The following is a 16530-nucleotide window of genomic DNA, read 5'->3' on the forward strand; positions in this document are numbered from 1 at the left end:
ATGATTCTGAAACTCATTTTGCTGTTTGGAGTTTGGGCTCTGACGGATCTGCCTTTCGATTCTGGCTCTGTTTTACCACTTAAGAATTGAATTTTCTTGCACACACATAGCCTCTGGAGCCCTTAGTTTTCTTGTCTGTAAAGTGGGGGATAATAGTAACACCTACCTTGACAGTGTTGTTACGGAGTGAGTGAGATAATGTGGAGCTCTAGCATGTAAAGTTGAAGTGCAAGACTGGCCACTCAGTAAGTCATAATAATATTCCCTGCTACTGTTATTTATTATTATTATCATTATTATTCTGCCTGTATATCTCTTTCACCTCTTTTCTCCATTCTTGTGGCTTCTTTTTATGTCCTCACTACCCATTAACATTGCTTAGTTATATAAAATCGCTCAGACTAAATTTTACTTAATACAAGAAGAACAAAGTACATGTAATTATTTTGATTTATAGATGAGGAAAAGGGCACAAAGAAGTTAAGTAATTCATCCCAAATCACATAACTTGTTGGTGCCAGAGCCTAGGTGTAACACAGGACTGTGGGATTCTATACCCATGAAGGGCAAAGTTGAGAGAAATACAGTCGTCCCTTTGTATCTGCCGGGCATTTAATCCTTGGATGCTCACGTCCTTTACGGTTGGCCCTCTGGTTCTGTGGATTCTGTTGATCCATCTGTGGATTCAATCAACTGAGGATGGAGTATTTTTACAGCAGTGGGAGGAGACACCATCTATTCACACCCTTCTCGAAGGCTTCATTATTATATGTTTTGAGTATTTGTGTAATTGTAAAGTAGCTCAATGGATTTATCCGTGTACTTAAAGTTTTACCAGCTGACCCCTTCCCCACAAAGGCGAAGCAAATGGATGAAATAAATGAGGGCTGGTCTCCAACACCTGGCTGACCAGGTGAGGCTGCTGACCAGGTAAGGCTGCTGATCAGCAGCATTGGCCCAACCATGTTAGAAAGCTAAATTGTCCCCAAACCCAGTCGGAACCTGCGTTTCAGTAAGGTCCCCAGGTAAAATCTGAGAAGTCCTAAGAGAAGGCAAAACTGTTTGTTGTGTGTAGTAAAGAGCCTGATCTAGGCAGCAGGGGTCCCCTGTGCTTGCACAGTTGCGGTATTTTCCTGACTGAGGGAGTTGGAATTCTGGGTGAAAATTACTCACCCTCGGTGAGGGGGTAAGGGCTGCTACACTTCCCCCTCAGGGTGTGCACTGGAAGTTCATCCCTGCTACATCCATCATCCAGGAGTAGATGGGCTCCTGTATTTATTTTTATTTATTTTTACTTTTTGCGGTTACGCGGGCCCCTCACTGCTGCGGCCTCTCCCGTTGCAGAGCACAGGCTCCGGACGCGCAGGCTCAGCGGCCATGGCTCACGGGCCCAGCCACTCCGCGGCACGTGGGATTCTCCCGGACCGGGGCACGAGCCCACGTCCCCTGCATCGGCAGGCGGACTCCTAACCACTGTGCCACCAGGGAAGCCCGCTGTATTTATTTTTACGCACATCCTTTGGAGTCCTACCACCGTCAATCCTTAGATACCAGCACCACGTGGGCTCACTTAGGCTCATAACTGTCACAGCATAACGGGGGTCTCCCCATTGACCAAGTCCCTCTCCAATAAACATGTTTGAATGTTGCCTCACATTGTTGGAGGAAAGCAGTAACAGTGGGTAGTAAAATTGGATCTTGATATCCATCTTCCACTTTTGCATGAGAAGATGACATGGACAACTGGTGAGTGTATTTTTTGACTATTCTTGGCCCCAGCGACCTTCTCCCTTGAATTTTTGTTTAACCACCAATTTAGAGCTTCTTAGGTTAGTTTTATGGTTCATTGTTGATTTGTGAGTTTTAGATATGCAACTCTGACAAAATTGTCATCATCTGGAGTATATGATGGATTATGGATTTTTAAAAATTAAGGATTATGTCTTTTTTCATTTAAATTAGAATTTATTGAAGTATAGCACGTATAAAGAAAAGAGCAGAAATCTAAAGTGTACAGGGTGAGGGGATACATAAAGGATATACAGCCAGCACCCAGATCTGGAAACAATACTAGAACTGCAGAAACTCCTCACCACTTTCTTCTATCACTATTTCCCCATTATCCTCCCACCAGGGTAACCAAAGTCCTCACTTCTCATACTGTAGATTAGTTTTGCATGTGGGAGCCATATTTTTATATCAGAAAAAAATACTTGATTTAAAATATTATAAATCAGTAAAAGCAAATGTTGTTCAGGGAATACACAGTAGTTCAGTTACAAATTCTGTAGTCCTTGGCTTTACCTGTAAATGTTGGAAGATTTTTAATTTAATTTTGTCTTCTTATTTTGAAATAATTTCAGACTCAAAGAAAAGTTGCAAGAATAGTATAATAACCTTTTTTCCCGAACCACTGAAGGAGACGTTGCTGGCATCATTACCCTGTCACCCACCCCCCGCCAGTATTTTAGTGTGTCCCTCACAGGTACATCCTACTACATAACAGTAGTACAACCATCAAAATCAGGAAAATAACACTGATACATTATTACCATATAATCTGCAGACACAGTAAGTTTCACCCACAAGTCCAGGGTTGCATATTGCATTTAGTTGTCACCTCTCCTTTAGTCTTCTTCGAAGTAGGGGAGTTTCTCAATCTTCCCTCAATTTTCAGGGCCCTCACAGTTAATTATATCGCAGGGCAGATATTTCTGTGGAATGTACCTCAATTTGAATTTGTCTGATATTTCCTCATAATTAGATTTAGGTCACGCTTTAAAAAAATTTATTTTTGGCAAGAACATCACAGCAGTGATGGTCTTCTCATTGCCTCCAATAGGTGGTGCACGATTCTAATTTGTTTTATCAGTGGTGAGGTTCACTTTGATCAGGTTTCCTCATTGTAAAAGTATTCTTTTCCCCTTTATAATTAGTATTTTGTGGGAGGTATTTTCGTAGTATTTGAATATCTCATTCTGCATCAAATGTTCACCCATCCATTTTAGAATCCATTGATTATTCTTGTCTGAATCAATATTATGATGATGATTGCCAGATTGTGATTTTCTTCTTTTTTTTAAATGTATTTATTTATCTATCTATCTATTTATTTATGGCTGTGTTGGGTCTTCGTTGCTGTACACGGGCTTTCTCTAGTCGCGGCGAGCAGGGGCTACTCCTCCTTGCGGTGCACGGGCTTCTCGTTGCGGTGGCTTTTCTTGTTGTGGCTCTCGGGCTCTAGACCGCAGGCTCAGTAGTCACGGCACACGGGCTTAGTTGCTCCGCGGCATGTGGGATCTTCCCGGACCAGGGATTGAACCTGTGTCCCCTGAACTGGCAGGCAGATTCTTAACCACTGTGCCACCAGGGAAGCCCAAGATCATGATTTTCTAATTTAACTTCTACATTGATTCATTAATTCATTCTTAATTCATTCTACATTTATCAATTGGCATTCTGCTGTAAGGAAAAGCTTTCTCTTCTCCTTATTAATCAATTAATGAATTTATTCATTTATATCAGTATGGCCTCATGGATTCCTATTTTATTTATTGGGTTCTAATCTGTTATCATCATTATTTATCAAATCTGTTATCACATTGTCCCAAGTTGGCAGTGCTTACCTTGATCCACCTTGTTCAGGCTCTGACATTCCACACCGGACTGTGCTAATATCCTCTGCATCCTGCTTAGCTCCCACCCCAGGCTGTTGCTTCTGCTTCCCTATCCTTCCCAGAGGCCCTCCTCACTCCCAGTAGCTTCTTAATGGGCCACCACCACCACCTTTGCTGCCTTGTGTAGACATCTGCCTTACTCCACTCGGGCTTGGATAGCCTGCACTGAGCAGTGAGGCCACCCTCCTCGTGCACTTCTGCTCAGCTATCCTGCCTTGCCATCATTATGGTAATGCCAACCCGCAATTAGATTCCCTCCTCGCTCTTCTAAGATCCTAATACCTCTCACTGCTGTCACAGTCCCTTCACACAGATGCCTTCCTCACCCCATCACCACAGGCCCCCACGTGGAAGCTCTCCAGAAATACCCTTCAAGACTCTCACACCCTCTCACACCTGGAATCCCACCCACCTTTCGTGCTCAGCCCCTGAATAATTTTCAGGAGAGAAGGCAGGAAAGCAGAGGCTGTAGTGCGGCTGACTTCTGTGTAAGGCACAGTAGACACGGTACTTTCGGGGCCCACCACGATGTTGTAGTTTTAATTTCTTTTAAATTCAGAAGAAATAATGAATATAATAATAATGATGAATATAATAATCCAGCCTGAGTATGTATGTGTTTATATTAATGCAAAATAAAACTTTTATTATTTTTTTAATGGAGGAAGGGACCCATGAAGGCAGAAGTGCCTAGAGCCCATGAAAAGTGCCTAGGATTCAGCCTTCTCTGTCTTGGTTAGCTTTGTAGGCCCAGTTCTTGGAAGAGTTTCTGAACATAGCATCTATTCAGTAAATGGTTGTGAAATTAGTGAATGAGTAAGTGGGTGAACATTGCAGCTTATATTTCTTTTTATTTTAAATTAATTTTTACTGGAGTATAGTTGCTTTACAATGTTGTGTTAGTTTCTACTGTACAGCAAGGTGAATCAGCTATACGTATATATATATATCCCCTCTTTTTTGGATTTCCTTCCCATTTAGGTCATTGAGTAGAGTTCTCTGAGCTATACAGTAGGTTCTCAGTAGTTATCTATTTATACATAATATCAATAGTGTATATATGTCAATTCCAATCTCCCAATTCACCCCACCCCGCCTTTCCCCCCATGGGTGTCCATATGTTTGTTCTCTACGTCTGTGTCTGTATTTCTGCTTTGCCAATAAGATCATCTATACCGTTTTTCTAGATTCCACATATATGCATTAATATCCGATATTTGTTTTTCTCTCTGACTTACTTCACTCTGTATGACAGTCTCTAGGTCCATCCACAACTCTACAAACAACCCAATTTCATTCCTTTTAATGGCTGAGTAATATTCCATTGTATATATGTACCACATCTTCTTTATCCATTCATCTGTTGATGGATAGACATTTAGGTTGCTTCCATGTCCTGGCTCTTGTAAATAGTGCTGCAATGAACATTGGGTTGCATGTGTTTTTTTGAATTACGTTTTTCTCTGGGTATATGCCCAGTAGTGGGATTGCTGGGTCGTATTGTACTTCTATTTTTAGTTTTTTAAGGAACCTCCATACTGTTTTCCATAGTTGCTGTCTCAGTTTACATTCCCACCAAGAGCACAAGAGGGTTCCCTTTTCTCCACACCCTCTCCAACATTTGTTGTTTGTAGATTTTCTGATGATGCCCATTCTAACTGGTGTGAGGTGATACCTCATTGTAGTTTTGATTTGCATTTTTCTAATAATTAGTGATGCTGAGAAGCTTTTCATGTGTTTGTTGGCCATCTGTATGTCTTCTTTGGAGAAATGTCTGTTTAGGTCTCCTGATCATTTTTTGATTGGGTTGTTTGTTTTTTTGATATTGAGTTCCATGAGCTGTTTGTATATTTTGGAGATTAATCCTTTCTCCATTGATTTGTTTGCAGATATTTTCTCCCATTCTGAGAGTTGTCTTTTTGTCTTATTTATGGTTTCCTTTGCTGTGCAAAAGCTTTTAAGTTTAATTAGGTCCCATTTGCTTATTGTTGTTTTTATTTACATTACTCTAGGAGGTGGGTCAAAAAAGATCTTGCTGTGATTTATGTCAAAGAGCGTTTTTCCTATGTTTTCCTCTAAGAGTTTTATAGTGTCCTGTCTTACATTTAGTTCTTTAATCCTTTGAGTTTATTTTTGTATATGGTGTTAGGTGGTGTTCTAATTTCATTCTTTTACATGTAGCTGTCCAGTTTTCCCAGCACCACTTATTGAAGAGACTGTCTTTTCTCCATCGTATATTCTTGCCTCCTTTGTCATAGATTAGGTGATCATAGGTGCATGGGTTTATCTCTGGACTTTCTATCCTGTACCATTGATCTATATTTCTGTTTTTGTGCCAGTGCCATACTGTCTTGATTACTGTAGCTTTGTAGTATAGTCTGAAGACAGGGAGTCTGATTCCTGCAGCTCCATTTTTCTTTCTCAAGATTGCTTTAGCTATTCAGGGTCTTTTGTGTGTCCTTATACACTGTAAAATTTTCTGTTCCAGTTCTGTGAAAAATGCCATTTGTACTTTGATAGGAATTGCATTCAATCTGTAGATTGCTTTGTGTAGAATAGTCATCTTGATAATATTAATTCTTCCAATCCAAGAATATTATATATCTCCCCATCTGTTTGTGTTGTCTTTGATTTGTTTCATCAGTGTCTTATGGTTTTCTGCATGCAGGTCTTTTGCCTCCTTAGGTAGGTTTATTCCTAGGTATTTTGTTCTTTTTGTTGCAGTGGTAAATGGGATTGTTTCCTTAATTTCTCTTTCTGATCTTTCATTGTTACTGTATAGGAATGCAAGAGATATCTGTGTATTAATTTTGTATCCTGTGACTTTACTAAATTCGTTGATTAGCTGTAGTAGTTTTCTGGTGACATCTTTAGGATTTTCTATGTATAGTATTATGTGATCTGAAAACAGTGACAGTTTTAGTTCTTCTTTTCCAATTTGGATTCCTTTTATTTCTTTTTCTTCTCTGATTGCTGTGGTGAGGACTTCCAAGACTATGTTGAATAATAATGGTGATAGTGGACAACCTTGTCTTGTTCCTGATCTTAGAGGAAATGCTTTCAGTTTTTCATCATTGAGAATGATGTTAGCTGTGAGTTTGTCACATATGGCCTTTATTATGTTGAGGTAGGTTCCCTCTGTGCCCACTTTCTGGAGAGTTTTTATCATAAATGGGTGTTGAATTTTGTTGAAAGCTTTTTCTGCATCAATTGAGATGATCATGTGGATTTTATTCTTCTGTTTGTTAATATGGTATATCACATTGATTGATTTGCATATGTCGAAGAATCCTTGCATCCCTGGGAGTGGCTAATATTTCTTATTTTTCCCATGGCAGATAAGACTAGAACAGAGTAAATAATATTTGCTGATGGCCTATTTACTAGAAAGTGTGTTTTTTCCCCTAATATTTCAAAGCTATCCATATATTCATCCATTCATTCAAATATTTCCTGAGTACCTATTATATGCCAAGGTCCTGCTTCCTTTTTGTGTGCCAGGCGGGATGGAGAAATGTCTACTTTAGTCTTAAGAGGGCAGGATGTGTCTATAAGCCCTGAACTAACCAGCCAGTGTGGGAATTGAACTGGCCCCACCTCTTTAGCAAAGCTCTCTAATTCATGGGGTCCACAGGTCAAAAATACATTAAGTTAATCCTCTAGGTACAATAATACACATCTTTGCTCCATGAAGCCTTTTCTACACCATTGAGATTAGCTAACTCTATCTTTTCTCAGTATGAGTCAGTCAGAAATGCACACATCATCATAACTGGTTTAGTTTCCAATACTGTCAGTTGCTTTTTTTTTTAAGTTTTTAATTTAAACTTTTTTTTTTTCTTTTGGCCATGCTATGTGGCTTACAAGATCTTAGTTCCCCAACCAGGGATTGAACCTGGGCCCACAGCAGTGAAAGCGCCAAGTCCTAACCACTGGACCACCAGGGAAGTCCCTGCTTTTTAAACAGTAGAACTTGGTTTTATTGATAAGGTACAATGTGAGTTGGATGAGATGTTTGGGGCCAGAGTTGTTTACCATCTACTATTTTTATGGAGAATGTCCTTATTCCAGTCTCACTAATTTATACATATCACAGTTCATGGTGGATAAAGTTAAATTTTCCTCTGCACTGACTCTGACAAGGCACTTGGCAAACACAATAACAATATAAACATGATTGTATAAGTAATGCTTAATATACATAAAATAATATAGCACTTTAAAATACCCTTGAGTATTTTAGCATAAAAGCTTCCATTCGAACCCTTACAATGTTCTAGGTCAGTGGTTTTCAAACTGACGCATGGCCAAATCCAGCCTACCGCCTGTTTTTGTATGGCCTGTGAACTAAGAATGTTTTTCACGTATTTAAGTGGTTGAAAAAAAATGAAAAGAAGAATATTCTGTATGTGAAGATTATATTAAATTCAAGTTTCAATATCCATAAGTAAAGTTTTATTGGTCCCAGCCACACCTGTTTGCTTCTGTATTATCTGTAGCTGCTTTCGAATTATGAGGGCAGAGTTAAATAGTTGCAACAGAGACCATATGATCCACAAAGCCAAGGTGTTTTCTCTCTGATACTTTATAGAAAAGTTTGCCTCTTTCTGTTCTGGGTACTTGTGATACATCAGTGAACAAAACAAAGATCCTTGTATAGGAGGAGGTCGTTGAGAGGACATCACTGCCAGTTGACCCTAGAGCTAGACCTGGGCAATTGAAGGCTCCTTACCCGCTGCCCTGTCCTTGGAACGTATATTCCACCCACACCGTCCCATAGCTGGAGCTGTTTCAAAGATGCAGTCTTAAAAATGTAAGGTGTTGTTAAGACCATCTGGACTGTGTATGTGGCTGAACCCCATTAAAGCATCTATATAAACTTTTTTTTTTAAATTAATTAATTAATTTTTGGCTGTGTTGGGTCTTCGTTTCTTCGTGCGAGGGCTTTCTCTAGTTGCGACGAGTGGGGGCCACTCTTCATTGCGGTGAGCGGGCCTCTCACTGTCGCGGCCTCTCTTGTTGTGGAGCACAGGCTCCAGATGCGCAGGCTCAGTAGTTGTGGATCACCCAGTTGCTCCGCAACCTGTGGGATCCTCCCAGACCAGGGCTCGAACCCGTGTCCCCTGCATTGGCAGGTGGGTTCTCAACCACTGCACCACCAGGGAAGCCCTATATAAACTTCTAAGGTTCTAGCAGGCAGATGTGGAAATCTATAAGACAAGACTTGTATATAAGTTCCCTTGCTTAGTAAATCTGCCACCTACATTTAATAGGGGAAGATAGTAAATGATAAATGTAAGTAAATTATATATAGTATGTTAGAATGTGATAAATGTGCTGGAAAAAAAAGTAGAGGAGGGTAAAGTGGATAGTGATTTTTTTGATGGGGAAGTTGATGTTACATTTGAAAGAGAGCAATTAGGGTAGACCTACCAAAAGGAGGAATATTTGAGCAAAGACTTGAAAGAGTTGAGGAAGTGAGCCATGTGGGTGTCGGGGGGAAAGCATTCTAGGCCAGAAGGATAATGGTGGCTCCTCATGGGGTTGTTATGTAGGTTAAATGAATTAATACATTTAACTGAAAATAGTGCCAGGCACATGATAGGTAAATTCTCAAAAAAATCATTCTTCTTCAGTACCAGCTGGTTGTAGTTGCTACTTTCCTCTCTGCAGTCAGCTGCTGCACTGGATTACTCTTGGTAGACAGTCACTGTAGCAGAGGGGCTCTATACATGTGTAAAAGTACACGGGGTCCTGATATCTTAGCTTTATCTGTCCCAGGATTAGCTCCCATCCCTGGGGATTAGCTCTTAGGGACAAAACTGTTCCCAGAGAATCATGGTCCCAGGAGGTATCATTTCTGTGGTTTGCATAATTACAAAACACAGGTCTGAGAGTCTGTCATCACACAGAGTCAAAGGGTTTTGCCCCACCATCACACAAAAAGTCAGTAGTGAGGCTTCAATAGACACGGGGTCTCTTGCTTCCAAGTCTAGTGCTCTCTGTTCTTGGTCTTTACTCCACTCCTTGCAATAACCTACTCTTATACATCTTATTTCTTCCAGTAAATTTTCAGGTCTCTGTGCAAAGGACCACGTCTTATTCATTTCTGTTTTCCCCTGCAGAATCGGGCGCTAAACAAACAAACAAAAACTCAAAACTGGTGAAAGAATACTCAGTACTTTTATATGTTTGATGATACCATTTCAAATCTTAATTGCTATGTGTGTAAATCTGTCAGAAGATGTCATTGTGGAACTGATTGTCCTTCGTTCCCTGTGCCTATATAAAGCACGGGGAGATAGATTGTCCTACAAACTAGGGAGTTCCCAGACATTCACCATTTTCAAATTTATGTTGCTAAATATCATATGAAGATCCTGGAGCATAAAAATACATTCATGAGCTTTGGGCTTTGATGATCTCCACAAGGCTATTAGATAAGAGATGGCATTTCCAGGATGAAATAATTAGGCAGATGATGCAGGACAAATACCCGGTTATCCTTTATCTTAGTCCAGGGTGGCCCTCAAAATATGGTCTACAGACCAGCAGCATCAGCATCACCTGAAAACTTGTTAAAAATGCAAATTCTCAGGCCTCACCTCAGACTCACTGAAACTGAAATTCTGGGCTTGGGGGCCAGCAATCTGTGTTGGAACAAGCTGTCCAGATGATTTTGAGGCACACTAAAGTTTGAAAGTCACTGACCACTCATTTGTCTTTATAGATTTCCAGCCAGGACTCGCCCTGCCCTGCCAAGTGCCTAAGCTATGTGTTGGATGAACAAGGAGCTTCTTTTGTAGACCTTGGTAATGACCTTGAGGCAGGAAAGCCCTCTGGGGAAAGTTGAGATTGTACCACTTTTACAGTTGTCTTAACATATTCTCTCAGGCTAATGAAGGTAGGATACACATTGGAGTGAAGAAAAGCCCAGGGCATTGCATAATTAGGTCAGACGTTGAAATAAAGGGAGCTTTAAAATCTTAAAATATTACCTCTGTCTGGGCTTTGGTTGTGGCTGGATGTGTATACCAGCTGGGCTGTGACAGGAATAGTGTGGAATTCCAAAAGCTCTGCTCTAGTTTGGGTGGGCTATTTGAAACCTCCTCTTGCAAAGTGCAGAAGGACAATTAACATTAGATAAAGTGCCTTTCCAGGTTCTTATGACAAATCAGCCTGTAGGAAGTACAGGTATTAATCATTTCAATCTTGCGGGATTGCAAATGTAGTGTACCTTTGGCTGAGGTATGAGAAGAATAACCTAGGAATGCATCTTTGACCTAGGATAAAAGACACTGACAAATTTTACCCCTCAATATAAAATTTCTGAGCACAGGAAATGAGGCTTAGAATTTGAGACAAATTATAAAAATATTGTTGTAAAGAAGCCATGGTTTTTCAAGGCAATATTAACAAAGCAAGTACAAGTGAACAGTAAGAAAACGAGAGAGCTCTAGCACCACAAGCTTTACATTGGCCACATTTACAAGGCAAAAATAATGATGATCTAATCAGTTCTGACAAACAGTTGGCCATATGATATGACATCATCAACAATTTTTGAAAAATGGATTTATTATTAACAATGAGCTTTGCCCAAATATATAGTGTGCCTTGAAATATAAACAATAGAATGAGGCCAGCTTGATCAGGAAGAACTTTGAAAACAGAAACATGAAGCAACCATTTCAATGATGTTTAAAGTCATGCAAACCTCAGGCCATTATAACATTTCACCAAACTCACTGATACAATTTTAGAAGTCATTTAGAAGTTTCTTGCTTGTAATGTCGAAAGACAAAAAGCTACATACTATGAGGGAAAAGCATATGCTTCCTGCTGAAATATAAATATTTGAAATAATTCAAAGGAAAAATGGCATGAAATTAAATTTCATTCTTTGTCAGGAAATAGTATTGGAAAATGTATGGAAAATACTGCTGCATATCATACGAAGAAAGAATTATTATGACACATTACTCAGTATGGGATGCTTGTTATACAAATTGGATGAAAGTAAAGATGTTTCTCATATCTCAACTAATGGTAAGTGCTAGATTTTGTTTCAGGAGTGGAATTCAGGAAGAACTACATACTTGAATGAATTACTAAAGGAAAGATATACAGATATTAATTGTATATGATTTACTTAAAAGCATCTTTCTCTAGGAAAACTGTATCCTACTTTTAAACTATCTTCTTTGGATGAGTCTCAGAAACACCACTCTCACCATTTCATCAATTAAACTACCAATATTTCACCACAGTGTAGAAGAATCTCCTGGTGGCAGCTGTGAGCCCTCAGGGCCAAAGAGTGGGATTTTGTGCTCTGCTAAGGGGAGTGAACATTATACTAGCGGTACGTGGATCAGATTTATTTTGGATAGTCATAAGCTGGAGGTGACAAAGCGCCCAGAAGGGGCAAGTCAGAGGCAGGGACAGGTGGGAAGCAGTGAAAATGATCGGATGACAGATGAAGGCATCCTGAGCTAGGGACGTGGCGGATGACACAGGATGTTGAGTGAGGGTGAGAGAAAGTCAGGAATGGCTCCCAGGCTCCTGCAGTGAGTTAGGGAGGGAGGACTTCTGGAATAGAATTCTGGGAATAGATACAGGAGGCAGGCTGAGCTTTCAGCAGAATCTTAGTTGTGGAGCACCCTTCCTGCATTTAGGGCTCACCTCCCTACTGCATCCAGGTATCCTCCCATATTCGGGTGTCCTCCCGCATAGGGCCAGTGGGACACTAGGAGGTACATTAGGTACATTAGGAGGTCGGTGCCTCATGCCCATCTCTGGCTATCCAGACCTTCCTTCCCCACCCAGTCTCTAACTGTGGTACTCCACTAGGGCCTCAGCTCCTCCAGTGTTCCCGTGTGTCTCATAACCTTTTCTTCCTCACTATACCCACCAAACATGCATTCCCTCCCAGCTCTGGGTTAGGAAAATAAAATGGCCTGACTACAGGATGGAAACTCCAAAATTTAGGGCCTTGTGATTACATTTCAACTTCGGGGTGAAATCCCTTTCTTTAAGTAGTGTTAATGGTGATCATAAGTGGTTTTGTGAAATGTTTATTTATAGTTAAGAATTGTGGATGGTATGGTTATAATTTTTAAATATTAAACTAAATATAAGGCTTTTTCTTCTATTATTGCCCAAACTATTTTCCATCCAAACTGCCTGATTTAGCAGTTATGGATGGGCTTTCTTATATTGCTTGTCCAATCTGAGGAAAGTCTGATTTTTTGCCTCCTTTTTTTTTTTTTCCTAAGAATAAGTTTCTTGAGAAAGATTTTTTCTGTTTAATTTCAGTATCACCTCTCAACAAATATATGTTCAATGAGCGACAATGAATGAATGAATAGGCTCTTGGGACTTAAGCTAATAATAACATAAATAATAATTACCAGTTGGTGAATGTCAAGCAATGTACTATAATTTAAAACTATTATTTCTAATCTTAAAAAAGTACTCTAATGCAGACAGTTGCTTGGAGGGTGGAGATGGGGTTTACAAGTAGTTTTTTCTTTTCCCTTTGTAGGTTTCTCTCTTCCAGTTGACCATTGTAAAACTTAGTTTGGTTGTACAACAATAGTCCTGTGTTTATTAACATTTATTTAAGTTTGGAAATTTTTTCTTTCTTTTTTTATTGAAGTAGAGTTGATTTACAATATTATATTAGTTTCAGGTGTACAACATAGTGATTCAATATTTTTATAGATTATACTCCACTTAAAGTTATTATAAAATATTGGCTATATTCCCTGTGCTGTAATCACATCCTTGTATCTTATTTGTTTTATACCTAGTAGTTTGTACCTCTTTAATCCCTACCCCTATCTTGCCCCTCCCCATTTCCCTCTCCCCACTGGTAACCACTAGTTTGTTCTACATATCTGTGAGTCAGTTTCTTATATTCATTTGTTTGTTTTATTTTTTAATTCTACATATAAGTGATAACATACAGTATTTGTCTTTCTGACTTTTTTCACTAAGCATAATATTCTCTAGGTCTATCCATGTTGATGCAAATGACAAAATTTCATTCTTTGTGGCTGAATAATATTCCATTGTGTGTGTGTGTGACTGTATGTATACACCACATCTTCTTTATCAATTCATCTGTTGATGATCACTTAGATTGCCTCCATATCTTGGCTATTTTAAATATTGCTACTATGAACATTGGGGTGCGTGTATCTTTTTGAATTATCATTTTCATTTTTTTTAGGATACATACCCAGGAATGGAATTGCTGGATCATATGGTAGTTCAATTTTTAATTTTTTGAAGAACCTCCATACCGCTTTCCGTAGTGGCTGCACCAATTTACATTCCCACCAACAGTGTACAAAGGTTGCCTTTTCTCCACATTCACACCAGTGTTTGTTATTTGTGGTCTTTTTGATGATAGCCATTCTAACAAGAGTGAGATGATATCTCATTGTGGTTTTGATTTGCATTTCTCTGATGATTAGCGATGTTGAGCATCTTTTCATTTTCCGTTGGTCACCTGTATGTCTTCTTTGGAAAAATGTCTATTCAGTTCTTCTGTCCATCTCTTAATTGAGTTGTTTGCTTTTTTTGATATTGAGTTGTATGTGCTGTTTATATATTTTGGATATTAACCCCTTATCAGTCATATCCTTTGCAAATATTTTCTGTCGTTCATTGTCTTTTTGTTTTGTCAGTGGTTTCTTTTGCTGTGTGAAAGCTTTTAAGTTTAATTACCTCCCATTTGTTTATTTTTGCTTCTGTTTCCTTTGCCTGAGGAGAAAGATCCAAGAAAATATTGCTATGATTTATGTCAAAGAGTGTTTGCCTGTGTTTTGTTTTAGGACTTTTATGGACTCCGGTCTTCAGTTAGGTCTTTAATTCATTTTGACTTTATTTTTGTGTATTGAGTGAGAAGATGTTCTAATTTCATTCTTTTACATGAACTGTCAGTATTCTCAGCAAAGCTTATTGAAGAGACTGTCTTTTCCACATTGTATATTTTTGCCTCCTTTGTCATAGATTAATTGATCATAAGAGTGTGAGTTAATTTCTGGGCTTTTTATTGTTCCATTGATCTATGTGTCTGTTTTTGTGCCAGTGCCATACTGTTTTGGGTACTATAGCTTTGTAGTATAGTCTGAAGTCAGGGAGCATGATACCTCCAGCTTTGCTCTTTTTTCTCAAGGTTGCTTTGGCTAATTGGGGGTCTTATGTGGTTCCATATAAATTTTAAGATTATTTGTTTCAGTTCTATGAAACATGTCATGGGTATTTTGATAGGGATTGCATTCAGTCTGTAGATTGCTTTGGGTAGTATGGACATTTTAACAATATTATTTCTTCTAATCCATGAACACAGGATATCTTTCCAGTTCTTTGTATTATCTTCAATTTCCTTCATCAGTGTTTTATAGTTTTCAGAGTAAATGTCTTTCAACTCCTTGCTGAATTTTATTCCTAAGCATTTTCTTTTTGATACAATTTTAAATACAATTGTTTTCTTGCTTTCTCTTTCTGATAGTTTACTATTAGTGTATAGAAAAGCAACAGATTTCTGTGTATTAATCTTTTATCCTGTAACTTTATTGAATTCATTTATTAGTTCTAATAGTTTTTTGGTGGAGACTTTAGGTTTTTCTATAAATAGTATCATGTCATCTGCAAATAGTGACAGTTTTACTTCTTCCCTTCCAATTTAGATGCCCTTTATTCTTTAACTTGTCTGATTTCTCTGGCTAGGACTTCTTGTTTTGTTCCTGATTTTAGAGGAAAAGCTTTCTGCTTTTTACCATGGAGTATGATATTAGCTGTGGGTTTATCATAAAGGGCCTTTATTATTATGTTATGTTCCCTTTATACCCACTTTAGTGAGACTTTTTTTTTTTTTTGGCTGTGCTGCACAGCTTGTGGGATCTTAGTTCCCCAACCAGGGATTGAACCCATACCTCTGGCAGTGAAAGCACAGAGTCCTAACCGCTGGACTGCCAGGGTATTCTCTGGTGAGAGTTTTTATCATGAATGGATGTTGAATTTTGTCAAATGCTTTTTCTGCATCTATTGAAATGATCATGTGATTTTTAATCCTTTCATTTATTAATATGGTATATCATATTGATTGATTTGGGGGTATTGAACTATACTTGCATCCCTGGAATAAATCCCACTTGATCGTGGTGTATGATCCTTTTTATATATTGTTGAATTCAGTTTGCTAATATTTCATTAAGAATTTTTGCATCTATATTTACCAGAGATATTGGCCTGTAATTTTTTTTTCTGGTAGTGTCTTTGTCTACTTTTGGTGTCAGGGTAATGGTGGCCTCATAGAATGACTTGGGAGTGGTCCCTTGTCTTCAATTGTTTGGAATAGTTTGAGAAGGATAGCTCTTCTTTACATGTGTGGTAGAATTCCCCTGTGAAGCCATCTGGTCCTGGACTTCTATTTGCTGGGAGTTTTTAATTAGTAATTTAATTTCACTATTAGTGATTTGTCTGTTCAGATTATCTGTTTATGCCTGATTCAGTATTGGAAGAGTATATGTTTCTAGAAATTTATCCAGTTCTTCTAAGTTGTCCAATTCGTTGGCATATTCATTGGCATACTGTTCATAGTATGCTCTTATGATTTTTTTGTATCTGTCATATCATTTGTAATTTCTCCTCTCTCACTTCTTAATTTGTTTACTTGGGTCTTCTGTCTTTTTTTTTTTCTTAATGAGCCTGACTAAATGCTTATCAATTTTGTTTATCTTTTCAAAAATTTAGCTCTTGGTTTCATTGATCTTTTCTATTCTGTCTCTATTTTATTTATTTCCTTCTTGATCTTTTTTATATCCTTCCTTCTGCTGACTGG

General features: G+C 38.6%; 1 protein-coding gene across 1 annotated transcript in view; it reads left to right on the forward strand.

Moving 5' to 3' along the window:
• The window catches only part of SLC9C2 (solute carrier family 9 member C2 (putative)), a 272343-nt gene that overhangs the window by 229178 nt on the left and 26635 nt on the right, over positions 1-16530 (forward strand). The gene's annotated exons all lie outside the window — the stretch shown is intronic.

The sequence above is a fragment of the Orcinus orca genome, chromosome 1, assembly GCF_937001465.1.
Source record: "Orcinus orca chromosome 1, mOrcOrc1.1, whole genome shotgun sequence".
Lineage (NCBI taxonomy): Eukaryota > Metazoa > Chordata > Mammalia > Artiodactyla > Delphinidae > Orcinus > Orcinus orca.